Raw genomic sequence first — 24,122 nt, 5'->3', positions numbered from 1 at the left:
AGATGATAAGTAACGGGGCTTATACGGGGCCAAAAGAGGAGTTATGCTTGTACAATGCACTTCTCCTATGCTTTAATAAAGTTAAAAATACAATTTAATAATGAATTTTCAAGGGATTCTATTTTATTTTTTGAGCGTATTTATTGCTCCGTTACGGCCATATAATAAATAGAAAAAATTGTTATGTACAATTTTTAATATTTCATGGAATTGTTTGATTAATTATTAAATAAAATTTGATTACAATATCAGTTAAATCAACATTATCATCTCGAGCTCTTGCAGTTCGATTACCTTTTGTACTGCTCGAAATGGTAAACTACTCGAAAAAGCTTGGACGACCACCAGTGTATCGAACATTGCCTACATTTAGGCGCAAAGAATTGTCTTCGTGTTTAAATTTGTTTATTTGATATGTTTTTGAAATTCGAGGTTACGCACAAGAAAAAAATTGTTATTGTATAGGAAGATTAGATTAAATATTTTATTCTATAAATTATTCATACCCCAAGTAATTTAATTTCTTTGAACTTTATTTCAAAGTGCCGGTTACAACTTTAGTTTCGTGTGTAAATGTTTCCAACTGCTAAAATTATGCAATATCATCGAATTTCATCGCATGTTATCGTTCTAAACTAAATTGTGTTTATTGTGCAAAGCATCGCATAATTAAAATAAAAATTGCTTGTATGTATAAAATATTTGTTTTTGTGTTATATTTTCTAAATATAATATTACAGAGTTTGCATCATACATCAACAAGCAGTGCAAAGCATGGGTCGTTCATCATTATATTTATATCGTGTTTTATGTTTTGTAGCTCCACAATGCTGTGCTTAAATTTGTTCGCTGTAAGCATTGCTAAAATACCACACGCACACAGTTTGGCACATTATTCTTGCCGTGGTGCCTCGCCCCATTGACATCGGAATTCAACCGCAGCAGATATGATAAAGAATAGAGTAACAGTACATTTTGTGTTCTGCTCCGGTAATGGTATAAGAAGGAATTTGTTCTTTCCGAACATTGCCCCTTTTTGGTGGGAGATGGTCGGGCAAACTTTCTCCCAAGCCAGTCAGTTTTAGGGGGTGCTGAAAATTCGTCGCGTTTCCGTTCACTTGCACTTGTGTGCTTTTGCTTGGGGCTGGAAGCAGTAACTGCCAGGGAGGAGTTGGAATTAAAGCAATGTACAGCATTCGTTACAAAATGACGCTTGTTTTCGTGTATAGCATTCTGTTAGGGCCATCGCATACCCCGCACGATTCAATTGCGTGTGAAGAAAATGGCCAAGAAATTCTGGTACATCGTCTGAACCGGTCTTTTTTTTAATTCTCCCGAGCTCATCGTTCGTTTTGCCCGTTTCGACCGTGCCGAGTACATGTAGTGCAGTAGAACGGGTCCGGTCAACGCACCGTCCGCACAAACGACAAAGGTACTCTGGAAAAACAAGCTGCGAAGTTTTTGAAAGTTTTTGATTAATTAGAAAACAGTTCCTTGCCTCGCGCAGTCACCTTCAACTGCAGTTCGTACGATTGTGGCTGGAAGTAAATACGAGGCGGCGCCTCGTTACCGCTTTGCCTGACAAAATGATGGCTCATACATGCGGGATGGAACTTTTCTTCCCTGTTCCATTACATCATATCAGAAGTGGATGTAATATGTCCGGTTTGAAATATCGCATACTTAGCTGCGGAGGCGTCCGGTAAGGAATGAACGGTACTTAACCTTTAAAAAACCATCCAACCATGGTTGGTTCTCATATCTTCGGTGCCGGCTAGCGGTGCACGTAAGGGTAAGATTTATTTGTTTTAATAAAATCGTAATGTTTCACACCAACACCAACTGGTTGGTGTTAGTGAATGTAATTGAATTCAACTTTTTAATTGATTATTGCTTGTTGAGAATTCAATTTGGGGGTATTGCTGGATAAAACCGGCCCAATTTGTTTTATAAATGTACTATTTATCACTAGTTGAAATGTTTTGATTTTATATTTTTAAATTATGCAAATTACTTAAAAAATTAGTTTATTAACGTTTATCTCTCGTTCTCTTCTATTTACAGGTAATTTGGAATAAAAAAAATCGCAGATATGAAACGAACAAACTATGCTGCTGCTGTGACACAACACTCTCAATAAGTCACGAACATGGTAGACGAGTTCCAGTCAGTCACGAGGGGTTAATTAAAATTTACTTAAAATATCTCACCCACTCCAACGACGACGCATTTCATCGCAGACGATTCTTTAGGCCACGGAGCAGCAGTTCAGATAAAAGGGCATCGCTTGTTGTCGCTTTTTAGGGACTCTTAAAGTCGGCTCGTTATCGCGCTAACGGCTGAAACACCAGTGTTCGTTAGTCGGGAGAAAAATAAAGTCAAATAAATCCAATTTGCTACGGGCAAATGCGAGCGCCATAAATCGATTAACTCGTCGCGACGAATGGTACTGATGATGGTTTTTGACGCATAGTGCCGGTGCATCTGCAACATCTTACTTCCAACTGGAGCTAAGTGGTGTCTAATTAGTTTTCACCACCTTCTGCAATATGGTCATGTTTGGCTGCACCATGCTTCAGGAGCCCCGAACCCTGTAAAGTATGAAAATCGCGATTAAATTTCTCGGTAACCGTTAGCCGATGCTTTTGCTGCAAAAGTGGTCGTTATGCTACGGACCCGTTATTGCAATATGCAACATCATTTGATCTTGCGTGCTGGTGACAAGAAGGTGGCAAGAAACAGCATGTTCGAAACGGTCGACATCGATTAGACAAATCGGCGTCGGTGACAAATCGCACCGCCGAGCATGTGAAGTGTATCAGGCGAAGATAACCGTAGACACTAGGACAGAAAACCTTCGGACCACTTCGGAAGGGTTTCCTTTTACGGAGACGCTAACTTAACTGAAGCAGACGCCATGTGCTAAGGTCGACGGTTCGATACGGTGGGCGCTTTATTGGTTTTTGAGTGCACACGCACCATTTATGGCAAATGGGTGGTCATCTTTCCGTCCTTGCCGCTGATGAACGGTTTGTGGTTTAGGGCAACGTTTGTACGGTTAGATTAGTTTCCACGCATATTATTAAGCTAGTTTTTACGTTTGTTAAAAAGGGTCCAGATAGGTGACCAGTGTGACAGGCAGCTGATGGATGGGTTAAATGTAGTACACTAGTCATGAGAGATTAGAGGAAAAAGCACACTAATCAGTCACCGTCAACCGGTGGGTAGTGAAACGTATGCGGAATGAGAATTTACAAGATCCTTGCTTTAGTGAATATATTTTGATGGTTCAAGTTAGAAAGGAAAAAAATAGATGAGCTTACGTAGACTGTCATGGCCGACAGAATTGATACTAATTTTTGAGGTTATGTTTATAAACATTCAAATAAGAAAACCACGTACCAACAATTGAAAACCCGCTTTAGGAATAAACTTTGCTGTGCAGATCATGTTGAAGCCATCACCAACAGACAAACCTCCTCAACAAATGAAACCAATGGTTCGTAATTTCGGCTCTTTGATGATTTCGACAAACAGTTGCAATGAGATAGCGTGGCAAATCATCCTCACCGACACGGAACCTTACCCGTTTTTTTTTGGTTTTCGTTGATCTTGGAACCCCCAACAGGGTATCTCGTCTTGTTCGGTAAAATGGTGCTCTTCGCTTGAGGCACCATAACGGGCCACACGATTAGATTCGTTCGGTTGAATATTACAATTGTGATCGAGCTCTGTACACACACACACAGGGGCGATGTATTCGACGATTTGTTGCGTTACACTGTTTCGGACCACAGGGTCACTTAGGGTTGCAATTATTACAAAACACTGAAACCTATAACGGGTGAATGAATTGATCAATGCATGAATAATTGGAGCAAATGGGGGAAAATGCCAATGTAAAGCGACACCCAACGTAATGTAGTTTAAGTGGTGCCATGTACCAATTTGAATAAGGTGTGGAAATTACTTTTTTATTACAAGATGTGTAAAAATACGCTAACTATTACATTAACTACAGGGGCTTATAAAAAAAAATGAAAATATTTAAATGTGGTAATTTATAGCTAACCGTTTTTTTCAGTCGGTTACATTATGCTCTGCTAGCGATAATCATTTACAGTTCCTTCATTGTGTCTACGGCTTGTCAAACAACTGATCAATCAAATGAAATATGCGACTAGCGTGAAGACTGAGTGGTTAATGTAAATGAAAGTCTGCATTTTGATGGGTAGTGAAATGTTTTAATCCATCCGTAAATCGCTATAGCGAAATAGTTCGTATGGACTTTGCTAATGTGAGTTCCATTTCGTCTGTTAACTCTGCTTACGTCTATCGTAATTGCATGCCTGAACGATAAAATGCGAGTTTTCTCCCGAACTGTGTATAACGTTCGGGGTAGCCGTGATAATGAAGTCATAAAACATGAAACTCCACGGCTTTAGATCGTATGGTACACAAGTGGAAATGATTGTTTCTAATAAGAGGGAAAAAAGAACACACCACACCAAGAGGGTCTCCACTCCAATAAGGGTGCAAATGAGCCGAATGAAAAGAAATCACAAATAATTAACGTGATTCGTCCGTTCTTCATGCGGATAACGTTGAACGGAAAACAGAACAGTGCGTTCTTATAGCTGCTCCACTCACTCGAGTTTGAAGTGTGGAGCCTTGTTTCGAAATTAGTTAAATTTAGAACAAACTCCAAACGAAACAACACGGACCACTCTGGAATGATACGAAATTAAGCGGAAAAGAAACAACAGGCCGAATTTTAATTAGCCTGTCGATCGCATGCTAACGCGTCATAAACACTGAATGGAAAAGGTGTCATACTTTTTGGGAGATGCAGCAGAATTGCATCAGTGTTTCTGATATTTTTTTCATTCGTTTTAACAAGCAAACACGTACAAGCGTAGCCAAAGAATGTTAAGAATTGGAAACTTTTTCCTCTCTTAGCTACAATGATCTCCAAAGCAAGGGAAGGCAATGGAAGGAAAAACGAACACACACAACACTCCCTAAGGAATGTGATGGCGTTAGTCTTTAACGGCAGTTGACAGTACGTGGGTAATAATTCATAAAGTTTATGAAGCTATTAATGCATCAAACCATTGGAAAAAAGAATTGCCCATCAGGCAGGATTAAATTTCGCACGTCATGTGTTTAAAGATACAATCTTGTCTTTCGGGTATTCTGGTTTGATTTTTCCTCAAGGGTTGTATCTTGAAGAGTTACATAAAATTATGTTGTTAGTAACGAGAACGAGCGGTTTTAAATCCTGGTGCAAAATTGATGAAAAATGGTTCCCGAAGTCCAGTGCAAGCCTTGACATTTTTATTTGATTTGAAATTCGATACTTAAACTTGTTGTGAAACTACATTCTAATGTAATGTTATGCAACGTGCACTCATAAAGAACATGACAATGCACCCGCAATAATTGAAGGCAATCCAAAAGCAATAAATAATCAGTCTACAGATGGTATTAAACTTGATGAAACACATCAGTAAGATAGAGAGATAGAGGGAAGCCAGAGTTCGTTGATTTTCCGTTCGTTTCGGTCGATAAAACGTCAATGCTTTCGTTTTATTTTAAAGACTGCACTAAACAGACCAGTTGGATGGCAGACGGTTAGATAAAAAAAATTGCCCGCCCTAAAACTTTGAAGGGAATCCATCGAAGTCGATTGAAATCGATCATTATGCTTTTTGTATTTCAAGCGCTACCGGTGATTGGTGAAGGAAAGTGTTTTATTCGGTTGAAAAATGGCTTCCGAATGCAATCGACCACATAATGATCGTTTAGGGTGTAGCGTCGGGGTAAAGCTGCAAGCAGGCAAAGGTATATTGTCGATCTACTGCATCTGTTGATGTGTTTGGTGAAGCGCGGAGTGTTTCTTTTTTTTTTAATAGATTAATTATGTATGTCGTTCATCTTTTTTTTTATTTTCCACGTTCAATTTAATGCTACCGGTAAGCGTTATTATACAATCGGAACCACTTCGTATTATTTTTTTTTCATTCAACATAATAGAAAATCAATTTCTTAAAAACCTATTAAATTGCTACAACAATCAACATTTACAATATTATCTATCTCTTTGGTTTGACTTGTTTCTTTGCCTTCTTGCAACCCTTTGAACGGACTTTGTGGGTCCACTTTTGGCCGTGGCTAAAGTGTGCGACGGAAGTGTACTTCAACCTGTTTCTCTTGCATTGCAGCATTTTCATGCCCGAGCATCGCGAAATGGTGGACCGAAAAAACCGAAAAACCGGTTCTTATTTCCCTAGCGACGTCACGGAAAAGGAAGAAGATTGTGCATCTGCACTCGGTTGGCAAGTGGCAACCGAACCTGTTTCTGTAACTTTCCTCTTCAATTTCTGCCCTACTCGAGCGTGTAAAGTGGCCGCGGTTTAGCATAGAACTCGAAACAGACCGAATTGTGCTTGTGCATGCGGTGTGTGTGTTTTCGTTTTTGAAACCCAGTTCAACCGTCCTGAGTGTTGGATGCGATGGGAAAAGTAGCGTTTTTATGCGCAATTTCCTAGGGCATTTTGTGAAAAAATAGATTATATATTGAAGATATTTAAACTTTATGGCACATGGATTTATTTTACCTACAAAATCCATCAATTAATAAAAAATAAATAAAGCAAATTTTCTCTGATATGAACAGGTAAGGCTTGTTTTTGTCGAGCTTATTTACAGCCTTTAATTTATCCCTGCGTTCGCTAGTATTTGGATTGTTTTCCGCGCAATACTCGACCTAATGTCATCATTTGTATTCGATAAGACTCGAAATATATAATAGCGAACTGCTCCCACCAATCACAAAAAAACAACATGTGTGGCAGCTTGATCGTATACAGTTTATTCGTATACAGTTTTATTTTTATTTGCGTTATAAAAAGGAAAATCACACACATGATAAAGTTACAAATTTGTCCAATCAATTACATATTTACTGTGCGTCTAAGATTTATTCATTACAGCGCCATCTATTAGTAACAATTGGAAATGCGCTTTGGTAAAAAATGAAGAAAAACGACTCATTTGATAAATAACTTCCAACCATATCAAATGATGGATAAATTGAAATTATTTAAAGTTATAAGAAACGCCATTTTCTCGAGTAAAATCTTCGAAACAATGGTGAATAGGTGTTTCATTGTTAAAGTAAATAATGTTATTGCTAGAAAGTTTCTCTTTACAGTCAAAAGAAAAGGTAACACATTGATACATTGTCACCAATGCAAGCTGAACAAAGCGATTGATCATCTTTTGGACAGTTTCCCTTCTCAAGAAAGTGTTTTTCATGCCGTAGAAATCGTTACGGATATATCATCGGTGTGTGCACGTGACGGAAATGCATTGTCCACTGGGGTGTAACGCATCCGAGCACTAGCCAGCTACACATGCGCATCGTCATGAACTATCTTGATCGCTGCCATGTTGCCAGACGATTAGCACAGATGCGTTATGGGCGAAAGGGAAAAGCCAACGAAAGGAAACGAAGGGACCAGACCATTTTAATTGTAATCACTAGGAAGTGAATACTACTGAGCAGTACCAGTAGACAGCTATACTTTTTTGTTTTGTTTTTAAAAGCATTTTACTACACTGCTGGTACTGTGTACGGAAGGTAATAGAAAATCATAGATTAAAGCTTGACTTCAACCAAACGATCGGAAAACTGCCGTCATCAGCTAATAATTGTTCAACTATCTTCCCTTTGGGGATTTATTTCGCTTCGCTCAGCAACGTGACCCCATCTAGTCTCCGGAGGTACCCTAGAGTGCTTCGCCAGTGTAACAAACGGGTGTACTACGATTCTGCCTTTGATGCGTATCGTTTCAGTTAACCGTGCAATTCCGCGAAACGTCGCGGGAAAACAGTGTTACGCAACATCGGCAGCCTCGGTGGCACAATTATTCCGAACGAAGAGACCTATGTGCACGACCATAGTGTACCAGAGTGGGGTGCGAGAACGAAATAAAGTCGTGCAAAAACTATCGTCAAAATATGAACGATTTCTACTGATGCAATGAAGCAACAAAAAAAAACGATGACAACAGCTTGGGGGTCGCGTAGTTCCAGTGGCAACAAACGCGGTGGCGAAAGGTGGTATAAAGCCCACACCATTTGTTCCTCTCCTTCGATAGCCGTTATTAAATTCGATTTCATGATGCTATTTTTTCGCTACACTTTTTGATCGAATTCTCGTGCATGCTTTCTGTCACGTTTTTTGCCCCCCCAAAAAAAAGAAGCTATTCGTGAAAAACAAGCACACCGTTGGTGGCCATCTTGCTGTGGCAGTAGCGACCCTGAACCATCATCGATCGTGGGGCGACGTTTCACAGTTGAAGGTCGGGTGGCATTAATTGCGAAGATCTAATTTTGATTGACCGATGTTTTCATCGAACCAGCAGGGTTAGCGGAGCACCCAGTTTCGGGGCACGGACACTTTTGCTGACATTGACGTTAATTTGTTGTGTCATTTTACGCTGACATATCATATCCGAAAGATGTTTCGCGTTTGCTAATACTATAAATAAACATTATCAATTTGTCGCTGAACAAAATAAAAATCAATCTCGACAGCTATTAACCCTGCAGTCAATCCGTTTTTATGCTTCTAATCATCACAATCATTCAACCTTCCTAGTCACGATGTCAAATAAATCGTTTCTTTTTTGTGCGGGGGGGATGATACTTAATTGGGCGTTGGAAAAGCTTTTTGAGATGGAAACTGCTTGCTTTGCGCTTCTTGTCATCCGTACCCGGGGTGTTACAGATAACAGTAAAAAGCGTTTGATTTGACAATAATGGTAGCGAGGTTGTTACGGAAGCCGAATATCGGAATGGGGTGCTTTGGGGCCTTGTATTTTTACAGACATTCCAGCATCACATTGAGTTGAGTTACATTACCTTGACATGCTTTCCTTGCTGGAGATGGACGCTTTTAGCTGTTGAGGAGGAAGAATTGAGTGTAATAATTTGTGATGTTGTAATAAACACTGTTACAAACATTGTTTGTCTAATGATTATTCTTTATTTATTAAACTTTAAATTGTTGAGCTTTTTTATTATGGTTATTAATAAAATAAAAAAAAATACAATCATTTATGCAAACTATTCGCAAATTATGTAGGATGGTTAAGGTGCAAACTAATGAAATCAAGTAAATGTGCTTGTGCTTGTACATTATTAATAAGCAATTTTATATTTTTTCCTTAAATTATCAAAACAGCATACTTTATATCAATCATATGAATTAAATTAAACATTTGAACACCTCCTTTGCGTAAGTGTAAAAAAATGAGGTTATGAAAATAAAATCCAATTTATTAGCACCTGTGAATAATCAGCATCAGGTAATAATATACCTACGGTCCCATGCTAACCATGCGCATTAGACATCATGGCGCCCTTTATAGTTCGACCATCAGTGATCATGGGCAGCTTTCCTGCTGTTTCCGTCATCATTAAAAGCAGGTCAATCATGCACCCCACGTTTGCATCTACCTCGAAGAGATGGGAGGAAAATGAAATACTTTCAATTTCTAATACCACTGCAACGCTGGCCTAGTTTTTTTTTGGAGGTATGCATTGAAAGACGCAGCGAAAAAAAAAAGAAAATAAAAGCACCAAATAAAAAAAGCATTCGCGGTGTTTGAACATGATTAACATTCTTCCAGAGGCCAAAGCGTCGAATAGTTCACGGCGTTTTTTTTTAACTAGAGTGGACGATTACGAGACCTTTGCGCTTTTAAAATGTCCAGCACCTAAAGTTTGTTAGCTTTAGTTCACTTCACTGTTTGATCGCGTCTCTCGTAGACCGTTTTTTTTTTCGTCTCCCATTTTCTTCTTTGTATAAATGTTTGAACACTCCCGAACTCTCACAATGGGATCGGTTTCATTTTGGTTCACCACAAGCAGCTCATTAAGATTCGATGCAAAATCGGGTTGCTGTCAGTCAACGCATCAGCACGGCAGCGTTCCAACACGTGAGGACGTAGGTGGCCAGAAGGACGGACGGATACGGACTATGCGACGAGAGAGAGGTAGAGATCGGTCAAGCAACCGATTACGTTAGCGTGTGAGAAAGTAAAACCCGTCTCTAGACAGATGATGTTATGCGTAGATCGTAGTACGTTCGGATACGTTTGGATCCATGCCGTAATGTACTCGTGTGAAGTAGTCGTCACTGGCAATTGTACAAATAGAGGAAGAAGTTCCTCCGATGTGCTAAATGTCGTAATCTCAATCAAATGCAGTCTATGTATTCTAGGGTAAGATGTACTGATGGAGACGATGATGTGTATCACACTCTCTAGTGATGTGTTCTGAATGGGAGCTGTCATGACCATATTGCTAACGACCTACTCACTCTGAGTATGCTGTACATGTCGATCCACACTCAGCTCAGTAAAATGTTGCAATCCGTACTCGATCTATCGCATTTGTGACAAATGACTTCTGATGTTCTACATCTGCCGTTTGTCATTCTACGATTATGACACCTAAGCATAAGCTACCTTAATTGTCCGATTAAAATTTTTTAGTGCAACTCGTGTCAAGTTTCGCATGTCACGACATCCAGACAGAAACCAGAGTTAGACAAATATTCGTAAAGGACGTCCGGTTTGTACGTAACATACATGCCACCGGATCTTGCATTCTTCGCAATTACATAGCCATTTGGGACAAGAGTTTGACGATCGGCATGGGAAACACGTCGAACTATGTTGTCTATACGCTTGCCTCTAAAGATGCCGACATCTTCGATCGTCTAACGTACTCCGAAGCCATAATCCCGCCGCTTTTTTTTATATAATATGAAAAGCGAGATACTTTCAAGGGCGCTGAACGATTATGATGATGAAGAGACAAAAAAACAAACAGCAGCACTATCAAGCTGCCGTGGAAGGACTAGAGGAAGCCGGTTTCCAACATCGCAAGGTCATTGCCAGTGAGCTGTGCACGGTTAGCGAACGATTTTCAGCGATACACCCAAAGAAACGTGTTTTCATTTTTAGCTCATAAAATGGAGATATAGCCTTACCTTCGCATCCATCTCGTTTGACACTTTTGCTAGAAACCGTGAGATGATTTTCTTGCAGAAGATTGTCTTCCTACGGATTGTTCTAGTTCTGCCGTATGATGTGACCAAAAACCGGAGCGAATTTTTATGATCGATGTCGAATTAAAGGTTTTATGATTGTCTGCCTGTACCAGTTCATTCGCATAGTAAAATTTTAAAGGTTTGATTTTGATTTGGTTTGTCTTGGAGGATTGTAACTTGCACGACATCCGACAACGACAACTGCAAGAAGAAGAAATAATTTGCAAACTTCCGACAAGGTTAATAACCGAATGCTGGAAAGTCTTACAACGCTGTGATCGTGCATATCGCATAACACTGTAAACAGAGCGTTCATATGCGTCCAAATGCTGAGGTAGAGAGAAATCCATAAAATTACTGACTAACTTATCGGGTGTCTGCTTTTCAATCAATTTCACCTGTGCGGTTCAGAGAGAGGAAAGATAAAACGTGGCGTTGTTTCAACCGTGTGCTTTTGATTGGTTTGTCTTTCAAAAAGTGATAACTGGCGGAGTTTTTTTTCCTTCTTCTCTTGATTAGCTTGTTCGTTTGGCAGAGAAATTATATATCTTGTTTACGATTCTTCGTTGATGAAACGTTTTTATTCTGTTCCCAACAAAATTGACGGTATAGTAAATTTGTTCTTATGTTTTAATATATTAAATAAATTAAATATAAAATATATAAGAATTATTGTTGAAAAAGAAATACTGTACACATCGAATTAAAAGAATATTATGTTTTTTGTTGATTAAATTATTTTTTTTATTATTTTTTAAAAGTCTAAATAGCAATTGCGTACTTTCGAAAGTTTCTTGCATTAAAATTATACTAATACAGAATTTCATATTTTTTTTTAAATATTTCTTTTGAAAAATTCACCGAAGTTCTTTTATCGGTTATACACCTTAAGACATTAGTTAAAATTCAACAACTTCATTTAAATGGCATGTGAAAACATAAAATTGTTGAAAATCATTCTGTAAATAACATTGTCAAACATTGCTACGAAACTCCGGTGATTTTTTCTAAAAGATTCTTTCGGCAAGCTCTATAAATCGTTATTGACAAATTTATTTTGGCAAAGCTGATAATCACGCATCAGTATCGGCATGCTTTTGAACCTTCAAGCAAAACACCGTAACTATGTTCTGCTTAAACAACACCGTAGTAAAACAATCCCTTCTTACCGTCCCATATCATGCTGCCAAATAGATTCCACTTAGCACAAACTCTTCCCTCAGTCACCTCCCAATCCAGGGTCATTAGTGAGCGTTTGCTGTCGAAATGAACGCACGCCACCCAAACGCTCGCAGAGTAGTACCGTTGCTGTGCTGTGTGCGCCCGGCTGTGAAAGCTCTTTAAGAAGATCCCATCCATTTGGGAAGCGCACGATCGTGACATAACGGACGCATCGATGAGGGGCTGTGAAAGAAAAATGATCGCAATACCTGCAGAGCGCAAGCAGAAACGCAGAAACACACTTCAGATGCGTAGCGAAGGAGAGAGGACCTATATCGGTCGGGGTATCTAAGCGGTTTCCTGAGCGCAGAACGACCTAGCCCAGGTGTATATTTCATTTACGATCGTTCGCGATCTACCTTTCCCATTGAGTGGTGTTTTTTTCTATTATTGTGGAAATGGTGGTCTATCTGGCTAAGAGTGTTTCCCACCGTTTGGGGATTTATGGGTCTCCAAGGGTTCAAAGTCTACTCCTATCTTAAACACCTTTAAGAAGGGGCAAAGCGTATACCAACTCACTCGGGTTGCCGGGTAAATTAATTTATCGATTCCCATTACCCGTGGTGGATCTACGTTTGCGAGCATTATCTACTTACCTCTCACAGCAAGGTGCAATGGGCTGGTTGGATGGATGGATAGGTTCCTTTGGCTTTTGTATCAATAATTCTAACCATTCGGACCCTCACGCGGAGATAACTTGAACTAAGATAGCACTTCACTGTGATCGGTGAGATATGCAGTCCAATGTGACGCCCGGCCAAGAAAACTGATACCAGATCTCCATTTTGATGTAGAACCAAGGGTGATGGACTTCACCATGATGGGCGGGTGTGTGTGTGTTTGTGTGGGACGTGTTTCTCGCCCAGAATTGGCGAGCCTTCTGCTTCGCGTCCAGGTGGGCGCATACACAGGAAACAGGTTTGCTATATTTATATATAAAAACCCCTGGATCCAATCCTGGATGCTATAACCTAGGGTTGTCGTGACTGAACTCTGACGCGACGTTACTCCAATACCCGCCTCAGTCTAGTATCCGAAGCGGAGTCTGAATGTAAAAAAAACAAGCATTATTTTTGCATTTCGCTCGGCACAAAACATGGTGGTGATATGCGTAGGACGTCCAGAGGCTTGAAGATGCACGATACAGCAGAACAACAACCGAAGGTTGAATGTGCAACACTTCCAATTCGCTCCAAATTATGCTGTTGTGTGTGCGTTGGCTGTGGTGTAGCGTTGTTGTAGTTGGTTGGCGTCGTTCAACAGTATCCCTGTTCTCCTGGCTGACATAATGGATCGCAGAAGGTTTCTTCAGACGTCCATCCTGGGTGAGGTGCACTTGTAGTTCTTCCATCCGGTTTCTGTAGCATCCTTGCTCTTGAACCTTTGCATCCATTTCTTGATGCTCCTGCTCTGGAGGCTTTTTGTTTGGATCTTCAATTAAAGATTTTAGCTCACCCGTTTGTTGACATTGGGAACCTCAGTAAAGGCTCTAATAAATTAAACATTCTACTGTCCATCGCTGTGTTTTGCAGCTTTGCGCGACTTGCGTACGTGGAAAATGTATGTCCTGCTACGCCTTAGCGAATCGATTTGCGCCCACCTGAAGCGTGTAGCATGGCGGCAAAAATCACGAAATCAGGAATATTTTTAGCAGCCGTTTGTGCCCACTTGCTCGGGAAGGCAACGGGTACATTTCGCTTCACATCGCTTAATTTTTTCAATGGACGAAGCCTTCCGACCTGTATTTCTTCCAGAATTGTGCGGGAAGCTCTGGTGCCTTTTGTTTTTTTTTCGTGTATGCTATTTGCAGATTTATATTTTACCTCCATTGTATTATGTATTTTTATTCTTGAAACCTATCTCTGTGTCTCGTGTTGCTTCTAAATGATGGTACCGGGTAAGGATGTTGAAATAAAAACAGGTTCCTTCTTCTGCCCTTCAACTCCATTCTCTTCTCTTCCGTTTGTTTCTGGACGTTTTATTTTTGCTCCGTTTTTTTTGTTCTTGCTGTTATTGCGAAGTTATTTTCGGTCTTCGGTAACCCAAGTCGTACCGAGACCGGTGACAAACTGCTTGTGGTTTTAATTTTTAACACAAACACACGGCCACTGAATGGCGCCTAAAGTAAGGCAGGACGTGTACCTGTGCATCCTTTTTTCTATGTGTCATCTTCTTTTCATTGTAATTAGGATCAGTATTTTTATCTTTAGTCGTTGGAAAAGTTCTTTATAAAACCATTCGTTTCCGTTCTCTGGTGCTCTGTTATCAGTTTTTTTGTATTCTTCCACCGGCTGTGTTGAACCGGTCACTATACCAAATATTGAACCACAATCCAGCAGGTCTTGGCGCTGGTCGTTCTTACCACTGCCGAGCAATCATGCTTCAGGTTGGTCCGAATCATGGTCCACGAGCTTTGGCACGGAAACTGGTTTTTTACCTCCAGCGCTTCGTTTTGTAAATAATTTAATTGGAACATTTTTCAGGATCAATGACTTTGGTTTCGAACGGCCAATGGGCGTTGGTTTTCGGTAGCAAACCAGTACTGTGAGGAAAGTTTTTGTTCTGTTTTGATATTTGATCCACTAGCAATCAGGAAAAAAAGGGGAAATGTTTGCTAATGGAGTGTGAACAATGTAATTTTTTAAATTTTTTTTCTGATAGTTATGCATTAAATATAACATAAATTAATGTTAAAATATTATTTAAAAAATTAAACAAAAAAATGAAGTACATTAATGTTTTTTTCTAAAATTGTAGTTCCAACAGAGAAAACGAAATGGCACTTTATTAGCGTTGGTTTCGACTGATTGCCCACAATACACCGCCTTTCGATCCCGTTAAATACGGCTACCCAAGCTCCCGAACGTCATTCACCTATATTTTACACACTGATTCCTGATTCTGAGGCCATTTGCAGACATATCGAAGCATTGTATCGCGTGCCAGCACCGTTTTTTTGTTTTCTTTTTACCACCAAAGCACATTTTCCGCCCAGGTTTCCTGGTGGTCAAGCATGGGAAAAATGAGCAGGAAACTCCTTCATACACAACTGGGAAAGCAGATTAATTCTTGCTGCTGCTGCACAATCCCCATCAAGCCATTGTGCACCGGCGCCATGTAGAGAGATTTTGCTTTCAGCTAAATCAAACAACTAACACACTTGCTAAAATGTGTTATCCCATTAGGGCACCCTTTTTTACAATCGTAGCCCCCAGCTCCTCTTCTCGCGCCTTCCTCACCCACCCTCTCTCCCCGTACACCATTAAAGAAAAGCGAACCAAATAAACCTTCGGAACTGCAGGCGCAAAACTTGCGCTGGTATTCCGTTTTCTAGTGCGTTACGTTGGCTTACCATTAAAGCTGTACGATATATACATTTCCCCGAATGGGTTGTGATGAAAGGAAAAAGGTGTCTCCCACCAGCGATGGTTAACCTGTGTGCGTTTAGTTGCGTTTTACGGTGCATCGGACGATTGAAGCCGTTGAGCCCTTTTTGGTGTGATGTGGGAAATCATTAGCAAAATAAAATAATTATTTATGCCATTTTGCGTTAATTCACAACTGTGTTTATGTGTGTGTGTGTGTGTGTTTTGTTGTGTTACGAAAAAACAGCACAACGGTCAAACGCGCTCGCCAAGCTTGCAACGATGGCACGAAAAGAACGAACGGAAGAATGCGTTTATTTTTTCCCTCTTAAGTTGTTTTGCAGCGAAAAGCTTATCACCCATCGAAGCAAGCGAATGCGTGTGCGTGTGGATGGTACGAGAAATTAAACCAAAAAAAACCGTCAGCAAATTGCAAACGGCAGCAAGGCGGTGGAATGTTTATGCTAGATAACAGGTTGAGTTTGCAGATTTTTCTCGCGAAACTCCAACGGTCGATGGTGGTTTGCGTGTGGCTTTGAAATTATCTTGGGTGGCTTCGGTAGCTGGAATTTTGGTTTGCTGGTCATTTAGTTTTCAGTCTGACCTATTTTGGCCCAACGCAAGGGTACATCTTCGTCGTGCTGAATGAGAGCTTAACTAATGGTATAACTTATTAGCTGCGCAACTGTGCTTTTAAAATAATGTTAAAATCAATATTTAAATACCAAAAATAATTTCAATGCGTAAAATGTAATACTTTTTAAATTAATTTCCTTGTACAGTATGTAACAAAAGTATAAGATCATTTGTTTTTTTTTACAATAAAATTTAAAGTTGAAGAAATCGATAAAAAATATATTTTGCGGAGTTATACAAACCACAAACACTTTGAAAAAATTGACAAAATAAAAAAATTCTAATAATCCTTAACATCGATTATTATGACAGATTTTTAGGGATATTTGATGTTTCGATTTTTTAATCTTCGCGACGCATTTCAAGCATTATAGTTCTTGTACTTGTACTTCTTGTTGGTTTTGAAATATGTTTGATGTCTATACATATTTTGAAAGGTTTTTTTGTGTATCTAACATTAAAATTATGGGGTCATACTAAGATTATATCAGATCTATATTTTTTCATTTTTTATTGACAAATAAAATTACTTTATTGTTGTATTAAAAATTATAATAATAATTAATGAAGTCATTAATAATGTTTTTATTTTTATTTATAGGTAAGCGAACTATTTTCAAACATCCTTAAAGAGTATCATCAAAAGCTGTGAGTAAAGTATAAAATACTAAATCACGTTTGTTTTAAAATATGATATCTGTTATTAGCTCAACATATATTTTTCAAACGTAAACAATCCGAATAATAATTCCGTTCAAATATTATCAGCAAAGAATATCGCGCGACAGCGCAAACCCGTGATGTGCAGCACGATTTTGAAATTTATCTTCCTAAATTATGGGTTGGAGTTGTTGTTTGCTTGCTTTTTTTCGCTCTAAAACTTGTTCAATCGATTGTCCAAAGTGCAGTTCGATTGAAGAAATAGTTTTTTCGTCGTAAAATCATGGAAAACAAAAACAACAATTGTAATTCCTATCTAAGGGTGGAGTCGTGTCCACCCTCTCTTTGATGCTGATGATCAAATTTTATTGAACATTTCCACGTCTGTGACCTTTCTTAGTTTGTTTGTCTCGGTTGGACAAGAAGATCGAAGTCATATAAAATTCTTTCGCCCCTGTTTAACACTTTCTTTTTTTATTGTCCTAGTAGATGCATCGAAGTTTCACAAGGTCTTGTTATTTTGCTGACCGGGATAAGGTTTTGGGGCGTGGAATTGTTTGTGAGCAACAGTAAAAAAAAAGTTTTACGAATGTGTATTTGCTGATCCCAACGAAGGATAATATAGCAGTCATGGCCCTGAAAACAACGAAGAAAAAAAACAATAGCTCAAACTCGTGGCTCTCGAATTTTGAATCGAGAACGTTTGTCATGTTGGCAGAGTAATGGGCCATTATGGTGCGATGCTTCTGAAGCATAATGATACGTACGTGACGGATGCAAGTTTAATATTTTACACTTCCCGTACTGCATCGTAAAGCAAATCGTAAAAGTGTTTGTGTATGCTGATATCTTTCGATGTCGGTGTTGAAGTAGTTACTTGCTTCATTCGTAACCGTACGTGTTTATTTCGAATTCACTTACCGTTGATTATGTGATGAGATTATGATGCAATTGTATACTAGACAATTTGTGTGTCTTTAACCGATTGCAAGGTCTTAAAAAAGAAATAATAACGTACGACATACGGTATATGACATGGAAAAAAGAACTAAACTAAATCATTGAATGACGCGTGTTTGGTTCATAGTCTTAAAGATGGCACCTGAGTGTATCGTCATTAATTTATAGCTGAATTGTGCCCCTCAATACGTGGTGCAACTCCAGCTATGGAATCGCAGCTACATTAATAATTTAATTCTTAATGTAGACCGTTTAGTTTTGTTGATTTTTACTCATGCAGTGGTAAGATTTTAAGAAGTTCCATTACTGTTTTTTCCCCCCGTGTGTTCTAGCTGTAACGACTAAAAAATACAAGCATCGTTAATGAAAAAAAAGCTAACCATTCTCACTCTCCTTCTCATTCTCCGTGCACACTGGCCAAGAGTAAAGAAGGTCGCAGGCAAAGAAAACGAAACCAGTTTTCATCCGCGTCCCGAGCATAAAAGTTGCTATTTATTCCAAATTCAACGCCCCAGCGTTGATCGTTTATTGAAATTCTCCGCGGGACAGAAGTTCGTCGTCTTGTTGAGCACAGCATCCGCGGGCAAGATATGCTGAACCGGTGAGATCGATTTGTCGCTGTCTCTCTCCCACTCGCTCAAACAGTGAGAGTGAGAAGTTTAACTCACGCGTGAGTGTTCGCTTCACAGCATCCGCACAGATCCGCATCCGTGAGAAGAAATGTGAGAGATCTGCCGATCTCTTCATCGTGATAGTCGAGATGAAGAGCTTTCAGTTCAGCTGAGCTTTAGTTTGTGTTTTTTTCGTTATCTGTTTTTTTCAAGATCAATTTACGAGTAAATATAATTTTCCAGGCGTGTGGAAGTAATATGCAAAAATGGCTTTTTCTTTTCTTTTACTCGCATGATCATACTCATTGCGTTGCAGTTACTTGCGCTCACGTACCTCGCTCAACCGATCACGCTTTGCCATTTTCTCTCTGCCTCTCTGTTTCCCTTCTCTGATGTGGTGAGCTTCACACTACGCTCTCTCTGCTCACGGTGAAGGAAAGCTTTCGTGGTGGATCATCGGCGATCGCAACAGGGCGCATTTATTGCCCGTCCTCGACACTAACGCACAGTTAACTGCCGTCTTCCGTTTGGACCGGTTCGCGGGTTCGTTTCGACCGTTCGGTTTATCGCGCGATGTTCCGTCCGTCAAGCTGATGGTGCCCTTGATGTGTTATTGTTAGCCCCCTTGTTTCTGGGGAAAGCTTGTTGTTTATGAAGTGTACAGTTTTGCAATTGGTGCAAATTTATTTTTGTGTTACATTTTGTGCAGCAACATAATTCATCTGGAGTACAGATAACATATCAATGCAGTGGCTTTCGGGTGGGGGATGAAAACAAGTGAATGTGTGGCGTTAAACCTGGTGTACAGAAATTATATTGTTTGGTAAAATAATACGCACAAGAGAAAAAAAATCTTAAAAATCCTCTCTGTAATTATATCCTGTCAGTATCTAATAGTGGAAAGAAATAAAAATCAACGTTCATCAGCCTGTGCCTGGGCAGCGCCGTGTCTTCCAGTGAGATGTAAGTTTGTGCTTAAATTGTCAAAGTTCTATCAGGCAACGATTCTTCGACGAACACACGAAAAAAAACACAAGTGATAAACTTCAAACACAACCGAAAAAAAAAATTATTAATCCAGGAAGGGATTAAAATCGAGTTGCACTTAACCGGTGCGCGTGTCTTGTGACCGGGTGACGTGCAGAAACGATCGTTTCATCGACCTCTCTTACAGCCGACATATTCGTCACCTAGCATGTTGAATGGGTAATCTCGCGAAACTTCTGATGGTGTTTTCGCCACTACTCAAAGGTGCGGCGCACCTTAATGCGCGATATTTTGGTGGCTGCAAACGTGACACTCGCGAAAAGACACCACCGCGGTGCACTTTCGTATTTCTCCACCATCGCACACTTTGGCTCTGGAGTTTCGCCTGCTCTACACACCTTGATGTGCGGTCTGCATCGCGAAGAAGCCAACATCCGTACCCTCGACGACCGCGATGCTTCGGGGCTGGTCTTGTTCGGGGCGACGAAAGCATCCTTCTCGCTTTTCTGTTACGGACAAAAATCACCAACCAACAGTATGATTTGGTTGCGGCAAAACGGCGATGCAGACGTCGGAAAAACGACGCCGATTTGCAACGTTTCTGTGCGCGGGAGTGTTCTTTTTGCTTACCTTCTTTTTGCGTGTCGCGACTTGCGAAGGTTTAGCGGTGTAGACGGTGCTGTTGTGAAGTGACGACTTGCCGGCCAGCCAAATGGTGCCTCCGGGAGATGTGGCACGCCGCACAGATCAGATTAACATTTGAACCAATCGGGGCGACCGATTGGAATGGTTGGGTGGACCGAAACGGGAGAATATCTCCAAATACACCAACACCACCACATCATCGGCATTTGCAGCATCGGCTGTGCATGGACGACCTCAAATCCCTGCGCATTCTCTAACCATATGCTACAGATCGTTCGCGCCTTTAGATCGTGGAGGGTTTCGACTCGATTTTATAGCCCTCCGCCAACTGGCAACGATCTTTGGGAGAAGAGGTTTTTTTTTTGTTTTTGAATATCTATCAAGCTTCGTCTTCGCGCTTATCCGTGTCTCTCTATGTGAAGGTTGTTTTTGACTGGAGTGACGTGGTGTTTTTGATGAGATCGCAGAACTCGAAAAGATGATCATTATCAACAGCACCATCGTCATATTTTGAGACGTCTATCGTCTCGAATCGTGAGGTTGCTGTATTTTCAATGTTTATGCTCCGTTTGTACCGGTATTACAGTGGAAAACGAAACCCGTAAAGTATGATTATTATTTTGTTTTGTTTTTTTAAAGTTTTGTTTAGAAAACAAGTTTTCGCTGTTAAGAGCAGCATCACGCTTTTATTAAAATGTTTTGATTTATATTCTTTATTTACACCCGCGTTGAATTAATAGAAAACTAAAAATATTCTAAAACAATTTCATTCTGAGTTGATTTTACATCAATGTCTAACACATTATTTGAATGCAAGACGCCATCTGCAATCTGGCATGCATTTGGAAACATATTAATTTTCCTGACAAATTTAGCCCGAAGGACAATGCTCCCTATTTGGAGTGTCCAACGTGCTTATTTCCAGTTCCACCACAATAGGAATTCCAATCGGTCGACCGTTAGCATTCAATGTGACTGCGGTCCACCATCATGCCAAAATTAAATCCATTAGAAAAACCAACATCCCCTTTCTGGCGGGGCAGGAAGGCCGTAATACGGGATGGAAACGCTGATTTACCGCTCAAACAAACGATCATTAGACAGACCAAAAAGCGATAGGTTCTAGTCATGCACGAAGCCAATCGAACTCGATCTATATCGAGAGAAGAAAGATGTCAGCAGTGTTTGTGAATGAGTTCTCTTTTTCACAGTAACTGGTTGGATTTGTTTTAACTGGAATCATGTTTCAGCACTTCAGAAAGCTTAACACGGATTAGAAAAGAAATGAACACAAGCAAAATATTTGTTTGAAGGTACTGGAACTGGACTTTTTGGAGTTAGAAATTCCAAAGTACATGAATATTCCGTAACTGATTGAACAGAAAGAAATAGTTTGTTTATTTTCTGCTGTTTAAGGGTGACTTTGAAGTGTGTATAGTGAATGACGTGATCGAATTGTGCGGTGTTGCAATTTAAAAAACAAAAACAACACAATGCAATACACCTCTGAAGTAGCTGATGGTGTTGTCTGTCTGTATTCTCTTCCTATGTGTTGCTGCCACACAAACAGGCACTTACCATGTTCCCCATTGTGAGGTGTACAAGTTAATTGCTTGCAATCGGTAACGGGCTGTACGTGGGAGTTCGATTTATTTGCACTTGAAAATTAAGACCCACAGAGATGTGCTAGACACTGGAAGAATGGAATGAATTTTCTTCCTCTTTGTACACAGTGCTATGTTAAAAAAAAGAATGGGCTGAAGTTATATTTAATGTATATTTTACATTTTTTTATGTAATAATATAAATGGATTACAATTTACTGTCGCTGAATTTGCTGAATGTATCCGGATTATTGAGAAACACGGATAAAACAATATCAAAATTTAAAGTCTACTTTTTTGGAAAAAACTAAATGACGTTTGTAGCTGTCATTTCCAAGTAGCATTGATAAACAGAAAACCGGTTTAAAAGTACCCCGATGAACGTTGTTCCACTGTTTTAACAAACTAAAACTTTTATTTAACTATAGCAAATTTGCCAAAAATTCACATTAAACTTTCACCAAATGCGTGTTGTCACGGTCTATAAGATCTTCTCGATTTTGATCGATTAATGTTCCTTTATAGAAGCATCCATCCCTCTTCAAACTCGTATCGTTTCGGGTGTGATAATAGGTAGAAGACGACCTAAATTCAGTTCTGAGAAATGTGAAACCTGTCGTCACATCGTGCGCTCCAACTCGCGTGAACATTCTTCCCAAAAAGATCCGCGTCTTTTGATCAAGCGATGGCCAGGTTTATTGTACCGTTGTATTTATTTGCTTTTTTCAACCCATCCAAAGAATTAACGGCTCACATTTGATAGTATGCTTAACCAGCAAGTTTTGCTGTCAGGTTTTGGGTGAGGTGACAGTTTTTGTGATACGGGAAGAATGTTGTTGTATTCATCTCAAAAAGCAAGTTTAGAGATTTGTGTGATCAAAAATGACGAATCTTGCCAAGCACATTCCCAACACTTATGTTTTGATGCTGATCGTAGTGTATGTGAAATTTTCAGTCCTCCAACAATGTCGGGCCAAAGTGGTTCTATGCTCATGATGTAAACGGACTTGATAACGCAACCGGTTGAACATGGGATGGTACAATTATTTTACTGGACAAAAGTAGAAACCTGTTTTTTGTGGGAAGAAATGAGAAAAACATAAAGGAGATCCCAAAAAAAACAAGATGTTGATTATTCCACCATTCCCTCGGATGGAAGATGGCCCGGTGATGAATCGTCTGTACGTTTTTGATTAGTTGTAAGATAGCAGAACGAAGATAGTTCTGCGCTGTGTTTGTCAACGTGCTTGTTTTTCGGCTGTACGCAGCTAATCAGATTATGTCACAAATATTATCTCAGACACATTTTTAGTTCTCTGTAGCGATTAAACATTGTGTATTCTATACAGCTTTGGTAGAAGCTAAGCTTTGTATTATTTTTATTTAGCTTTTGTTAGAAGTGTAAATTTGAAATATTGTTTTCTCTTTAATTTATAACACTTCAATAAAAATAAAATGAGTACAGGGGTTTCCATAAAGAAAATTTTTAACAGAAGTGATTTTAGAATGCAAACTTTTTAACAAAGTGGGAAGAATTTCAGATTTATCTCGAACCATTTTAGTTTAATTTGAATAGAATCCTGGAATGGATCTAACTTTGCCACTTGAATGTAAAAATATTGTTGTCCAACACATTCGACACAACAATTTTATTTTAAAACATAAAGTAATTAGTAGCTTAAATTAAAATTTTTTATTTTAAAAGAAATAATTTATTCTTAAAAAAAAAACAATTAAACTGAAATAATTCTTTCAAATCGCACTTAACAATGATAATGCTTGCTGCCAAACAATGAATTTGATTCCTTTTTTAAAAAAAAATATTTCAAAAAATCGTACACATTTCGCTTCGATCGCGATATACCACACAATTTCGACCTCCAATTCGAACCCATTTCCGGAGGGATGGAGACCGTTGAATGGCGATCAAACTAATAACAACGGCCACATTAAAAAATTGGTGGGCGCAACACGATCGTATGCTGCTGCTGTGTGCATTAAAAGCTAATAATTTCGTTCCGCCATTTAACTGTCATTACCGGTTGACCGGGTGCTTCAGTAGCAGCAACACTGGACAATAGCAATATGTGTGGTACAGAACAGAACTTCGCCCAAATGTTAACTGCCCTTTTCCACCAGCACAAAAAGTTTGTCCCACCCCCCCATCTCCCCCAAAAAAAGGGAGAAAGAAACCAACATTAAATATTAATGGTCAGTAGGGGAAAGCCGTGATTTCTAAAGGTTGCGTTTCCTACATGGTTTTTGCTCTGCTGCTATCGGTACGTGGCAATCGTCACAACTATCG

General features: G+C 39.4%; 1 protein-coding gene across 11 annotated transcripts in view; it reads left to right on the top strand.

Annotated features, from left to right (window-relative positions):
* LOC125768756 (disco-interacting protein 2) overlaps positions 1-24,122 on the top strand; it is a 128,864-nt gene that overhangs the window by 53,271 nt on the left and 51,471 nt on the right. For 7 of the 11 annotated variants that reach the window (XM_049436817.1, XM_049436819.1, XM_049436816.1 and 4 more), the window contains exon 2: positions 16,952-19,544. The exons of the other annotated variants lie outside the window; for them this stretch is intronic. The gene's annotated coding sequence lies outside the window, so the exon portion shown is untranslated. The remainder of the gene's footprint in view (positions 1-16,951; positions 19,545-24,122) is intronic. 11 annotated transcript variants of the gene reach the window in all.

The sequence above is a fragment of the Anopheles funestus genome, chromosome 3RL (genome assembly GCF_943734845.2).
Source record: "Anopheles funestus chromosome 3RL, idAnoFuneDA-416_04, whole genome shotgun sequence".
Taxonomy (NCBI): domain Eukaryota; kingdom Metazoa; phylum Arthropoda; class Insecta; order Diptera; family Culicidae; genus Anopheles; species Anopheles funestus.
This window is presented reverse-complemented; position numbering and strand designations above follow the sequence as displayed.